Source organism: Anser brachyrhynchus (genome assembly GCF_964034855.1).
Source record: "Anser brachyrhynchus genome assembly, chromosome: 2".
NCBI lineage: Eukaryota > Metazoa > Chordata > Aves > Anseriformes > Anatidae > Anser > Anser brachyrhynchus.
In genome coordinates this window covers 53,716,977-53,731,130 of record NC_137695.1, presented here as the reverse complement: position 1 = coordinate 53,731,130, position 14,154 = coordinate 53,716,977, and the positions used below count along the sequence as shown (strand labels likewise).

At 38.5% G+C, this 14,154-nt stretch overlaps 1 protein-coding gene across 21 annotated transcripts in view; it reads right to left on the bottom strand.

The window, feature by feature from the left end:
- Positions 1–14,154, bottom strand: part of LOC308188779 (uncharacterized protein) — a 293,230-nt gene that overhangs the window by 201,352 nt on the left and 77,724 nt on the right. For all 21 annotated transcript variants that reach the window (XR_013945738.1, XR_013945739.1, XR_013945740.1 and 18 more), the window contains one exon: positions 12,712–12,792. The gene's annotated coding sequence lies outside the window, so the exon portion shown is untranslated. The remainder of the gene's footprint in view (positions 1–12,711; positions 12,793–14,154) is intronic.

Sequence of the window (14,154 nt, the reverse complement as noted above, 5' to 3'; positions counted from 1 at the left end):
AAAGTAAGCTGCTGCAATCCAGTCCATATTTGCTTGGCTTAACAGCAGAGCTACCTCCCCAAGCGGCCAGATGCAAATTGTTAGTGGAAACTGCAGTTTTAGATAATTGCATTTGGTGATATCTTCCTGCAAAAACAGCCTTGTTCTCCTGCTTGGCTTTGTAGACCAAAGTGCACAATGAAATAAAATCTAAATGTATGTACCACATACTGTAGGTATATGTGTGCATTCACACGTGTATGGAAAACACCAGATGAGTAAGTTCCCCTCAAAATACATCAACTATGTCTAGACCAACTGCTTCAGTCAGTCCAAGTTTCAAGAAAAAGGGAACAGCTGCAGGCAAGAGAAGACAATCACAGCTGCTTTAAAACTTAAAGTAAATTATGTGGGAGGATTTGCAGATAAAAATGAAGTGTATTTTAAATAGTAATTCCTGCGTACTGAAAGTTTGTGCTATTTTAAACAAGAACAAAATGCACTTTTTGCATAACTATGGATCAGAGTCTCCTCTCAGTTCTATAAGCAAAATTTTGAACCTACTGCTGAAAAATCAGCAGAACCGTCTGTTATACGTCAGCGGATTTGAAAAAGTAGAACTTGGCCCAAAACTCTTTTCTAAGAGGAAAATGTGCCTTTGCATGTCAACTGGTAAAAATGATACAACCAAGAAAAGGGATATATAATTTCCGTGTACATTCTATCATCACACACATGGGAAATTTTATCTCCATTTGAATAAGATTTGAGAGAACTCCATGTGATAATATGGATTACTTTATTATTGCCTTAATGTAGAGAACATTAAAAGGAGCTAATACAGCCTAGTTTTTGTACTATGAATGAATAGAATGCACTTTTGTACTTAGAGTACATATTATGGATTTCCTTATGAAAAACTCAAAAAAAAAAAAATTATGCCAGCTTTTGGTGGGATGTTTCAGTAAGAAAAATGACAAAATATGGAAAACAAAACAAAACAAAAAAAAAAAAAGCTGACTAGAATGTGAAAGCTATTCAAAATGAGTCCAAAATTATCAGTTTTCCCTAATAAGCAAGTCACACAACTGCTCTATCCACACAAAGGTTCAGCACCCACGCTTGCAGCTTGGCTGCAGAGATCCAGACATATCCATGTCTAGTTCCCTACTTGGAGCGTAAAATCAAGGGAATTCCCAGCACGATGCCAGGAGAGCAGCACTGTAGGAATGACCCATGCCCACAAGTTCAGGAGCTGGTTTTAGATACAGAACCCAGAGTCTGGCTGTTTTTTCTTACAGTGGCAAAATGTTACAGCATGCGTCTGTATTGAAACACTGTATTTGCCAACACAAATCAATCAAGCTGTGGAGCACTTGACTCCAAACAAAAGTGTGTACTACCACTTGGTACTCCTTTCCAAAGCTTTGGTCAAATTCCTAATTACCAAAGCACCAAAAATCTCATTTTTTGGTTACTCTTCCCTCAGAAAGTGCAGCATGTGAATCAAAAACCCTCCACTTTGGCTGCCATTCAGGTATTTCCAGTAGATCTCAGAGTAGAATGTATTGAGCTTTTCCTTATGATGAAGGCTTTATTTTAAATCCATTCAAGTTTCTTCAAAATACAGAAAGCCTCCAACTTAGATTTTGCTTTGCCAGGAACTCTGGTGTTCAAAATGGGAGGCAAGAATGGACAACAGAATAGATACCAGAGTGGCAGGGTATCATCTCTAAACAACAAAAATTAAACTCACTTTTTGAAAAATACATGGCTCAAAACCTGCAACACTGGCCCCAAAGTAAAAAGAAGTTTTAAAACAGTGTGTGCGCTAGGGAAGATCTGAGAAGTCAGCACTCTCGCTCTCTGATGCATATTCCTATTTTTATTGTATTTGTCCCCCAGAAGAAACACGTACTGTCACCGAATTCCTTTTTTTCCACCAGCTTATCAGTGCATGCCCTTGACTACAGTACAAAAGCAGCACTTACCAGCGCTCTGCAGGTGAAAGACTATTCTGTATAAATTATACATCGTAGAATCTCAGCATTTCTTTCCCACTGAAAACCTGTTCAAGTATTCCCACATCTACATCTGTAGGCTAAGTGGTTTGCTCCAGGCGGGGGGGGAGGGGGGGGCGACAAATGCTGATATTTCAAGATACCTAATCTCTTAATGATTGGGATCAGAGGAAGGCTATGGCTATGAAAGAGACAGCTTGAAATGGGACTAATCTGGTGCAGCTGAACCTACAGAGCTGTAGTACTGCCACCAACACTGCTTCCCCTGACTGTGTTCTGCTACCCAAGGGTGGTCGAGCAGGGTAATTGAATTGCATGGGGAAATTTCTTGCTATGATATTTCTGTCCTGGGAAAGGACAGTGGACAGCCCCGCTCCCCAGCCAGCATGAGGTGACATGGCTGGATGCCAGTGGAGCCAAGCAGGCATCATCTCCATCAGACGGCAGCAACGCAAACCTCCCGACAAGGCAATATTCCCACTCTGTCCTGCTTTGATCATGGCAAAACCCTCACTTCCTGATTTCTAGGCTAATGATTTCCACAGGTCTGCTGTCTCACTAGTTCACCTCTGCCTGAAGACACCCTGATGGCAGAGCACTGCTCTGCCTTTCCCAGCTGATGGACACAGGCAGACTGTCACTTTTTAGCAGAGACACTGAATATTTTCCAATTCATTCCTCATGCTAGCCAAATACAATCCATACCAGCACTAGGGCATGCCACTGAGGTTCAGCTTTCCCTATTTTCAGCTTTTTCTGAATCTGCTAAAGGCAGTGATACACAAAGGTGCATCCCCAAGAGCAGCCCTCAGCTTCCCTGCAGAAATAAGCCACTGTCCACTTTGCTTCCTTACAATATACACAAGAAAGCCTACGTGCTAATCGAGACCCAAGGTCAAAAAATACAAAATTAATCTCAGTTGTAAACATCTTTAAACAAGTTTAGACTCTCAAGTTTAATTTTCAGTTAACAAACTGAGTCACTGTATGCACCCAGTGTCTGAAAACGATGGTGTGCAATCTGCAATACAGCCCTCCTACACTGATCCCTGCCACAAGGAAGAACACCCCGCAGTACACACACACAACCCACCGACTGTACACAGAGCAGTAACATAACCAGAATTAGTCACTCCCGAGTGCACAGAGAAGCACTGGGCTTGGAAGAGGGCCGTCTTCCCCAGGACAAAGCACATCTGTGCAACAGGATGCCTTCCAAGTTAAGGGCTGGTGTGTTTTGCCAGCAGAGGCAACAGAAGCCAGGAGGATTACAGTCACTTTCAAGGGGCCTGGGAAGGTGAGGAGGGAGGTCAAGCACCTAGGGCACATTTGCACAACTAGCCAGGCAGCAAAAAATTAAAAAAAAAAAGAAGCAACTGTGATCCCTCCCCTCTGCAGAACAGCAGTGGCGTTCAGTCAGCCATGAATTTACTGTATGGGAGTTGCTGCAGCTCTCTCAGGAATATTTTTTTTTTTTTTTTGCCTACACTGGGTTTTCTGTCTGGCGTGTCTTTTATTAACTCCTAGGGCATGTCTATAAGAGGAGACACGTGGGAGCTGCGGAAGTAACAAAGCAAGGGTGCTTAGGACACTGGCATTTCATGAGTTAAACTGACTTTTTCCAAAGTACTCATAACCATAGACTATTTTATTAATGAGCAGAAAACTGTGAGAAGAAAAAAAAAAAAGATATAAGACTATCAATCCCCATTAAACTTGATCCAACATGTTAAAGGATGAGCTGTCAGTTTTCAAATACTCCAAGACAAAAAGACTTTTGTTACTAAAATTTCCAACACCAGAGCCCATTCTGGATAGCAGAATACTTGAGCCTATAGCTAGAGCAAAGATTGCAAAGGAAAGACCAGTGCAGAAGTCACTGAATATAAAACCAACATGATAAAATTAGTTCCACGTTCCTATTTGTAATCCATCCCAAACATCCTACAGCTGACAAAATGAACCAAAGTCTAGCTGTAACCCTGGAAAAACATACCTCAGTGTACAATTGAGATATGTCAGGCCAAAAATTTCAAAATATCAAGTTTCTGGACACTCCAATAATTGAGTCCTCCCTTAAATACCTGTGATGCAAATAGATGCTTTTCTTTCAAAAACTTTACATAAATTTAACTGAAAGTACAAGCTCAAAGACAGCACGGAAGAGAACAAACCTAAACCATTAGTTTCAATGACAGAAAGCACAACAAACAAGTTCCTTGTCTTCAAAGAAGTGGAAGTCAATGCCTGCTGCCAGTGCCGAAATGTGTGTTACCGTTTGGATGAGCAAGGTTAACTTTAAAGATAAGACTCTGTTTTAATTTCTGAATCTGTTCACTGTGCATGTACCAGGCAATTCTGTTTTAGTTATTTTCCTTATGTCTAAAGGTCTAAGGGAATTCGGAATCCAAGGTCTTCCCTGGAAAGCAAGCCTCAAATTTTTAAGACATTTGTGTTTGACATGGTTATGTAGTTCACGGCTAACTCCGTAACTGGTTAGAAGGATGCCACACCTGACAAGATTCCTACCAAGAGGACAGCAAGTTGGAGCAAAGTCTGGTGGTTGAGATTTAAAGAAAAAAGCCCCTCCTGTTCTGGAGACATAGATGTGCAATACAAAGTGGGTCTCTTTGAAGTTCTGATATCAGACTCTGCTTTTTACAACAGATCAATGCCACTTTGAGGTAGATGTTTCTCTCTGTGGTGCAGCAGATAGGTTTCAATTAATTTCAGAAGTAGAGGTGGTTGTGATGGGACTTCCGTACTTATTGAACAAGTCTTAAATTCTGCAGCCATACTTGTTCAATATATGAAATTCTGGTAGTGTGGTGATGCAGCTGAGAATAATTTCATATTAAATGCACTGATCATTCATCTGGATAATATGGAATTTACTATTGCTTGGAGAGAACAGCAAATAGGTCAATCTGCCCATGCCTTTGTTTTTGTTTTTATATACATATATTTATATAATATTTTATATTATATTCTGCCACTCTTTTTTCTCTAGTACTTTGAGACTTTCTTTTTTTTTAACTTTTTATCATTTTTTTTTAATTAGTAGTTAACATAGCCATGCAAAGATAATAACATACTGATATCCCTCTTACCCACCTCAGACTGTTCAATTTTTTGTAAAGAATTAACTGCCAGGAAACCACAAGTCAGACTCAAAGAGTAGGAATTTATAATAAAACAAGAGTTTGTTCCTTTAGGCCAAATGAGCCCTCTCTTCAGCTTCTGTTATATCACCTGCAAACAATCAAAAAAACCCTGAAACAAACTGCCTCAGCATTCAACAAAAAGCTCTTTTTTCTTTGGGTAACTTACTGTTCTACCTGACAGAGCCGGCAGGAAGTGATCCAGCCTGATCGTGTAGTTCAAAACTGCTTTCATCACTGTCAAGAATTTAAAGTCACTGAGCCATCAGCAGCTATTCAGTATTAACAGAAAGGGTGCTGTCTGTGCAGGGACAATTATTTTCATTAGATTTACATAAGAAATTCTGCTAATTTGGAGTTTGCATAACTTAAGTGGAAAATACTATATTTTAAGAGCCACCTTTCAAACAAAACAGTGCACTAAAAATTAAAATTATGTCTGCCTTGCTGTAAATTTTCCTGCTAGGAACATGGTCCCAAGGAAGTGCTATAAACTTTTTCTTCACACATCATCTTTGGCAAAAAAAAAAAATCAGAGACCAGCTTTTGAGATTGCAGGAAAACTAAAAAATAAAAAAAAATAAAAAAATAAAAAATAAAAAAATAAAAAAAAAAAACAAACAAAAAAAATAGAGAGAGAGGAAACAGAATGACATGGAGAAGTGAAAGAAGAGCTGGTAAAGAAAATAAAAATAAGACCTAACTGAATTAAGAAAGCAATATGTATAATGCTATTCACAAAAAAAAAAAAAAAGAAACAAGTCTTCTCAACTGATATGGAAAGCTCTGCTTATGCCATGGGCACCACACTTCTACCCAGCATCTGGAAGTGCAGCTGAAGGAGAGATGGAGCAGCTCTCAGGAGCTCTTGGAAAGGACAATCTTGCAGGTGATCTACATAAGTTTATGGCAGGGAATGAAGAAAGTTTCGGCAGTCCTCTACAGGAACAGAGAATTATGACATTGCACTGGATGTTCAGAGCTGGGGAATTCACTTAAAACTCGTTGAAGGGTTTGAGGGGGGACTTCTGCCAGGTCTGCCTGTAGTTCTGTTCTCATCCTGCGTGTTCTGCTGCCCTGTAGCTTTCAGAGTCAGACACTTGCATTAGTCAATGGGAATACATATCGATATAACAACAGAAACAAAGATGATTCATGAATGCATGCTAATTTGTATTTCCCATGGAAAAGAAGAAATTAAAAGAAGCCAATTCCAAAAATTAAAAGCTTCTTAAAATGTTTTATGGAAACACACTGAATATCCTCTGCAAAAACCCAAACCTTTAAGGTAAAATCGGCTGTGTGCAAGCCAACAAGCAGATACACGGCCTTTTTCCTTGAAATACATCTTACGAGTAGAGTAGCAAAACCAAATTGCTGTTTATCAATATCGCCACCATTATCAGTCTTTACATAAATTAATAAATACACATGTTAACACCACTAATTTAAAGAAAAGCACTTGGAAATTTATTTCTACCCTTTCCATCCTAAGTATAAATCCCTTTCCCTAAGACAACCAGGTTCTGCTCCAAACTACTGTAGCCTTCAGCTTGAGAAGAGCCAGTCAAAAATCTTATCTAAAAACTGCCCTTTGTTGTTAATAGTTTTCCGTTCAGAACAGTTTCTGAGAAATCCCACGTTTTCAGCTTGAACTGAGCCCTGGCTGGGGCAGGAAGAGTGCCCCAAAGGCTGCAGGTCCCAGCGCAGTGCTTGCCAGCTGTGCTGCTCTGTTTCCGAATTATGAGCCCTGTGGCGCCAGAGTTGTGGCAAAGAGCGAGAAACAGATCTGCTCTTTCAGTGAGGACTGCTGCTTCATTCAACTCAAACAGTCTATTCACTGGTCATGGCCAAAATAGCCGCATGTGATAACTACAGAGGAGCATAATGCATGTGCATGATGGAAAGAAAATTCAATTTTAAGACCTAACATTGATAGCACTCTGAGTGCCCCTCTCGCTGATTCTGGTAAGATTCAAGAAGCACTTCTGAGGATTTTCACCACCATTTCTCTAACAGCTGCACCACTTGAGCTACTCATAGTCTTAGGGTTTTAAAGTAACAGCTGAAGTGTATTTTTCTTCTATTTTCTTCTCATTAAAAATGAAATGTCCAAGCCATATTCACTTAATACCACAGAGAAAAGAGAAACAAAGAAGAAAAGAGAAGAAAGGTCACTGTCAGGCCAAGATCAAGTCTGGAAAATTTCAGCTTGAGACATGAGCATTTCAGGAAGTTATAAGCAACTGGAATAATAAAAGAATAATTGAAACACTGTAGGAATTTTAACTATAGCTCTTGCTATGCTAACCAAGTATTATTTAATGTATTTCAGCAACATGCAGAAATGCTTTTTGGCTGAGAACGCTTCTTGGTCTGTGCTCTCGAGATCACTCTCAGCCTGCCTGAAGAAACAGAAGAAAAGGATACATGGTGTTGATCAGCACCATATCAGATGGGGATCAGCACAGCTCCCTTGCTTTCAGTGGCACCAATGAGTCACAGAACACCAGGAAAAGGGAGTACAAACAAAATCCCCCAACTTGCAGTAGCTCATCGAGTTTATTATAGCGTTGCTTCCTCCCCTTCACAAAACCACCCCATTGTCCAGCCTCTCCACAAGCCAGCTAATTGAAATCTGGTTTGTTCTGATGCCTATTGCGAGGGCATACAGAACCAAAGAGAAGTATTTCTCCAATTTAAAAGAAGTTGGTGTTCAAATCATAGGTTCAAGGTTTTGGTTCCCACCCACCCAGCACAATCCCTTCAATTCTTTGCCCCTACTTCTTGAAGGAGGGCCATGAATCAAATGAAGCCTAATCAAAGCTTTCTGCATCTCACCCCAGAAGAGATTTTGTAATTGTCACCAGATTAAAACCACCTATTTTTTCCTTTGTTGCACCAGAGGAACACAGGATGGAGAGAGGCATCCTGTAATTGCCGAATCCCTGTTGGAAATTCTTCATGCCAACTCTAGGTCCTCTGCAGAAATTAAAAATATATATAAATATATTTTTGAAGTTGACTCCACAAGTATTTGCAAAGGGCAGGAGTGCCTAAATACACCAGGGTGCTCCAGAGGCATTGCCACTAGCATCTTCTTTTAAGTTCCTTCCACACACTATGATACTGTGAGCATTTCAGTCTGAAACTAGGTCATAAACTTCTCTATTGGAAAGCGTTTATAGCTGTTTGGACTGGATTATTCTGTTCAAGAGGTTATAATAATAAAGGAAGCTTGCAAGTGTGCTTTTTCCAAACTCTTGGTATGCCGTTGCCAGTTTGAGAAACTGTCTCATTACTTATCCTTGTTTGGCTCCTCTATTCTCAATTTCTTGCTTGTTTTGAGCTCTTTTTGGACAAATATAAAACTTACTGTTTCACCTAATTAACATGAGGGAGAATATAGAAAAGTTGCTCATTTATTCCAGTTCCAGAATCAGTTTTACAAAAGGCAGTTAGAGTTTCAAGAGGAATTCAGATATTAGAGTCCTGCCAAAGTTTACAGTCTAGTTATATCCTGCTACAGATAAATAAATAAATAAATAAATGAAATGAAATGAAATGCTTTGGTTTTTTTTTTTTCATTTTTATACATATCTCTGGCAAGATACAATCCACTTCCATATATTTACATGTATCCAGATGATCTGTGGATAAATCTTGTTCTCTTTAGTCTAATAAAATTGGCCAACTCACTTTCTCCACTTCCAAACATTCAAAGCAGTTTTCTTAGCCACTCCTTTTTACACAGGCAAGGACAGCAAAGAATTTACTTTTTTTCTTACCTTCCTGACTTTTTCTAAGACTTAAACCCGTGAGCAAACACTTCACCCATGCTTCCAGTCTTGCAAGGCTTGTTATTTGAAGTTCCTGCTCTTTGCTCTGCACTAAACAGATTGTCTCCTTGTACCACAGATGGGATTTACATACAAACTTATGCCCATTTTCTGGGGATTTGAGGAATAAGAGGAATAAGGTGCCCAGTAGTTTTGTCTAAGTAGGAGAGGTGGCTTAGCAGTCTTTTATGTGCTGAGCCATCATGTTTCCATAAGCCATCAGAACAAAGACAGTGGAGTTATCTTCAACTGAAAAAGCATTAAATAGTATGCTAAACTCAACTTGCTTTGCATCTCATAAGGATTCAACCCTGGATAGTAAGGTGACCCTTTATAAGAGCTGAATCATTTTCTGCCCCAAATATAGGCAGAAAAGGAAAAATGAGGGCAGAGGGGATGAAAATACATGTACAATGTTAAGTTGGCTCTGTGATCTGGATCAGATAGGAAGTCCAAGTTCCCCACTGTTTGGAAGAAAACCAAAAATGGAGAGCAAAAATAAACCCAACTTTTACCCAGCTGCATTAATTATATCTCCAAAACATTCTCTGCCAACAAGGAGAATTAGTATAATTAAATTACTCTCCTTAGACTAACTCTGAAGTTTTAGCTAAGAGTTGTTATTTTGTTTCTGTTTCCTTTTGTAGAATTTTAAAAGCCCATACTTTTGAAACTCTAGTACCCTGTATTCTATACTTAACACATTCACAGTATCGCATTTTACTTTTTCCAAAGAGGCTCAACTTCAGCACACCAACAGCTTTTTTAAGTTTGACAAGTCTACTGTATAAGTCAATATTATATATATTGCACAGTATATTTTTGTGACACACCATCTAACCAAGTCAGGTAAGTTTATGCAATATCCACAGTTCCTTCCATAGCCTTGATGCAATAGTTGCAATACACATAGCCAAGTCCTCAACACAATGATTTTGCAGCAAAGGCACTATTGCGTAATTCCTTTTTTCTTTTCAACCCATCTAAATCTCTGTCAAGTTGAAAGCAGTATTTAAAAAAAATAAAAATAACAAGAGAAAAGAATGTTCAATTCTGATTAACGGTCCTGTGTTTTAATGTGTTGATGGGAGGCTCAACCCACAGAACGCATGTCCACAGTGATATTTGAACTTTGGTAATTTCTTCCACACAATCCTGAATTCTGTCAGGAAAAAAATGACCAGGATGACTGCCTCACAGAACAGGAGACTTGAGCACCTTCTTGGCTTTCTGGAACCCAAAGAGGAGCAGAACATAATGGCCACACAACCTCCAAATTATTCATCTCCATGCCAAAAAAAAAAAAAAAGTATTAATTAAAAGCATGGAAAGTGTGCTCAAAAAGAAAAGCGAGACAGGTCTGAGCAGCTGCTTCAGACCTACATATTTTGAAGGCACTAGCAATCAGAAATCAGAACCACAGAAGCTGTTCGGTTTCATTTTACTTCAGGTAGATTTTATTTAGCCCAGCTATTTAAGAAGATACTTTATTTAAAGCTTAGCAGCCATCCTCCTTTCCCACCATCCCACTAGAGCAAAAAGGGTATTGTGCAACTTGTGAATATCCTGGCACATCGTCATAGTCCCCAGATTAAGTGACAGAAGGTACAAAGCAAACAGCACGGTGCTCTCTCTCACTCCATGGCATTCAGTTGGGGAATTCTGAATTGCATGAAATTGCAGAGCCCATAAATTCATCCAGGTTCAAAACATAGTCCCAAAAATTCACAAAAGGGGAAAAGTACACCCAAGGCTACTCAACACAGAGACCACCAATGACTCAGAGGGTCCATCCTCTGCAGATCACTAGAGGATGAGATGTGAAGCAACCATATGCTGAGCTTGCTCCACTCTTCTCCCCAGGCATTAGCTACCAGTCACTCTATGGAACAGGTGTCTGCTATGTCTTCCTAAAGCTCTAGACATAACCTGGACCCTTGATCTAACTGATACTAATATTTTAAAGCGTTTGCTCTGTTCATGGTTTTATAACCCCCAAATTGCAGAACAAAGTACACTCCAAGGTGACCCATTTGTGCTCTTATCTTTAGACATGTCTTTAACTCTGTGTCTATATTATGTACACATCTGGCTCCCACCTGAACACAGTGCAGTCTTTGCCATGTTTGTCTTCACAATACACTTACAAAGGAAGAAAAAAGAGGACAATTGGAGCACAGAGATAAAGCCCAAGCATGTACTAATACACCACTAACATATAAGCCCAAGTCTTTTACTTGAGCTGAAAAGTACATTGCCAGTAAACTTCAGCTCTGAGCACCAGCTGCCCAGCAGCTCTGCCTTACCAGCACAAGGCCCACATGTGCACAGAAAGCTCAATGTACCCGTGGGTATATGTGTTGTTCTAGACTACTTTTTTGTGCAGCATGCTACTACTTTCTTCATCAGAAATGCAAGCACATAGGTGTTTAGGTGCTTAACTCCCACTGATGTGGGGACTAAGGAATTCATCCATGGTTTCCCAGGAAGCTGGAGACAGAGCAAGAATTGAATCAAAACCAACCTTCACATGCCTTTGGGTAGTCTTGAAAGAGCTTAGGTTAACTGCCAAAGCTATCAACAACTTAACTGTATCCTGGATTGGCACAATCTCAAAGAATAGGTTACAAAACCACTCAAGAAATTCTGAAATTGCCTTTATATTCAGGTTTACAATTGTACCTGCTAAAGTGAAATGAAATTCAAAAGTAAATGAAGGAAATACTTTTATACAGAGGCAAGGGTAAAGACTATAATAGCAGCCAGCATATTTGTTCCCACAATTCTAATCAATTACAGAGGATAATTACGTATTACTGATAATCTTAGTTTATCAACATCAGATAACTCTTGTACATGACAAGACTGAGAAAAAGAGTTTGCAGCTCTGTGCTAAGAAACGGCATTGGCATGTGTTATCTTTTTACTGTATTTACATAGCATTCTTGGGAGTTTTAATGGAAACATATCTTTTATAGAAGCGGATTTATTTAGAAAAACTAATTTTATGAAGTCTCTGTATCTTTTGCCGGAACACAGGCAGAAGCAGCTGAAATCCACATCATATTATTTGTGACTGCTACAGATCTATGTGCAAAAGTTGAGTGACCAAACCTGGATCACAAGATGCAGAAGAACTTAATTTGCTGGAGAGCCAGCATCCCCCCAGTGGGATAGGCTGGAATTCACTACAAATACACAGAAAAGTGTTTTGTTTTCCTCCTCATGCAGATATTTTTAGCAAAGTATGAGCAGTCTAACTGGTAAAAAGTTTAGTAAGGGGTCAACTTCACAAATATTTTTTAGCAGAGCCAAGTGTGGTTTGAGAGAACTGAAGCCTTCTGGAATAGATGTTCCAATCTGGTCTAACTTAAAGTAGATGGAACTAATATCTGGACGAACAGGTGGGTTGATGGAAGAAGTGATAGACCATACCTTAAAATAATATTTTGATCATTAAAACCCAATTTAACATGTAACGTCATCTGTTGTCAGAGTTACCAAACCTAGGAGAAAAACCAAAAACCTGTTCACAATGATTTACAGAGAGACATGTTTAAATATTCATGTAGACAAGTGCTTATTTACCTTTTATATTCAGTGAATTCTGATGCTGTAATGTTGAAGACTGCTACTATTGAAACTTAACCAAAACAATGTGAGGGAAGTTAATGAACAACCATACCAAATGACATATATCTGATTCCTTACCTGAAGTGTGTTCATCAATCATCACTGCCATGCCAGGAAAATGCTTCAGCAACCGCATAACAAGAAAGATCTGGCAAATTCCTAAATGTTTAAAAAGAAATATAAGCATGTTACATGATATAGAAGTCACCAATTCCACAGCAAGTACAGTAATACTTCAGAGTTCAGTCTCATGCTGCACTTATAAGGATTTTTTTTGTTCAAATGATTCTTCTTCTAATCTAACTTTTTATTTAGAACAAACAAAATTGTGGTGCACTTGTCTGAGGCAGAACTAAAACCACATGAAATGCAATTACGAACAAGACTAATTATAGCTGGAAAATCAACATGATTTTTAAAGATGGCTATATCAAAAGAGAAGCATTTATCCCTAGTTGGTTCAATGATTTGGCAACTGCACTGTATCCACACACTCACTTGTTGATACTAATTCACACTGTATAACAGAGAGGTTTTTCAGTTCTCACAGGAAAAGAAATAGAGTTTTCAAATTGTGGTTATATTTTACAGAAATAATGACTTATGCTAAATGTGAAACATATGTCTTTTCTTAAAATTTTCCCTTTATTTTTAATTTGAGTTGGAAAGCTTTATTTTTCCACAACTTTTAGGTATACAGAATACTTTAAAATTCTGGACACAGCATTCTTCAGACTTGCAGTGTGAATTCATAGCCACAATAAAAGTATGATAAAACACATAACTAATCTCTGCAAAGTCTTCTCTTTCTAAATCAAACACTACATTGGAAAAAAAAATGCAATGTTAATGTTGCATGCATTTGCTTGAGTAACAGAGAGTAAATATGCAATAAGCTATCTAGCAAATTAACCTTTCAAGTTTCCAGGTTGCTACCATATCACCATAAAATTCATTGGCAAAACGTGCTTTCTAGGACACAAGAAAAGTAATTGTTCATAATGGTATGGTTATGGTTCTCATTTTATGAAGAACACAAAATTTCATTCTAAATGACACATACATTACATGCATATTTTCTCCATATACAATTACCTTAATCTAAGGTGCAAAGTGCAATCTCTCAGTTGGTCCTACCCAATTTTTAGCAATCTGTAACCCATGAAAGAACATTCTCTGTTCTGCCACTTCAGAACAGTTACATCCCATGTATATCTCAGTTGCCTACTCCAGTAAATAAGGCTAGCAAAGCATCACCTGAGATATGGTTCCAATAGTATTTTAGTATATTTAACTTATTATTAAGCAAAGTTTAAAGAATCCACATGCAGATAGATACCTGTCTCACTTTCTACAGAATTTTAATGGCTTATCTGATACTAGCATCTGATACATGAATGCTTCCATAAAAATTAGAAGTTCCTCTGACTTACGGCAAGTAAAAGTAGATTTGCAATCATTTTCCTAATTCACATTTTACTACTAATTTTACGTAGCTATCTTAAGGGTCTACAGAACCTC